Source organism: Opisthocomus hoazin, chromosome W (genome assembly GCF_030867145.1).
Source record: "Opisthocomus hoazin isolate bOpiHoa1 chromosome W, bOpiHoa1.hap1, whole genome shotgun sequence".
Classification (NCBI taxonomy): domain Eukaryota; kingdom Metazoa; phylum Chordata; class Aves; order Opisthocomiformes; family Opisthocomidae; genus Opisthocomus; species Opisthocomus hoazin.
In genome coordinates, this window is record NC_134453.1 from 19,771,562 (window position 1) to 19,772,026 (window position 465).

The window sequence follows — 465 nt, forward strand, 5'->3', positions numbered from 1 at the left end:
GGCGGGCGGCGGCGGCGGCGGGGGGAAGGCGGCGGCGGGGCCGAGGCGGGCTGTGGCATGCGCCAGTCTCCGCGCTGGGGCCGGGGGTCCCGCTGCCTCCCGCGGGAGGGGGGGGTGGTGGGGCTGCGCCTCTCCCCGCGGCAAAAAAACAACGACGATTTAAAACAAAAAAAATTAAAAATAAAAAAAAAGGGAGAGGGAAAATAAAAAAAAAAAAGGAGGGAGGGAGGGAGGAGGGGGGGAGCCGCCGGCCGCTCTGGCTTTGCCCAAAAAAGAAAAGAAAAATAAAATTAAAAAAAGCAGCCTCGTCTAGAGTCGGCAGCGCATGGGGCGGGGGGGGGCGGGCTGGACTCGCCGGCGCCGCGCCACCCTGCGCGGGTGCGGAGCGGGGCTGGGGCCGCGGGGGAGCCTCGGCCTGCCGGGGGCCGCAGCTCCCATCAACCCGGCACGGCTGGCCAGGGGGGG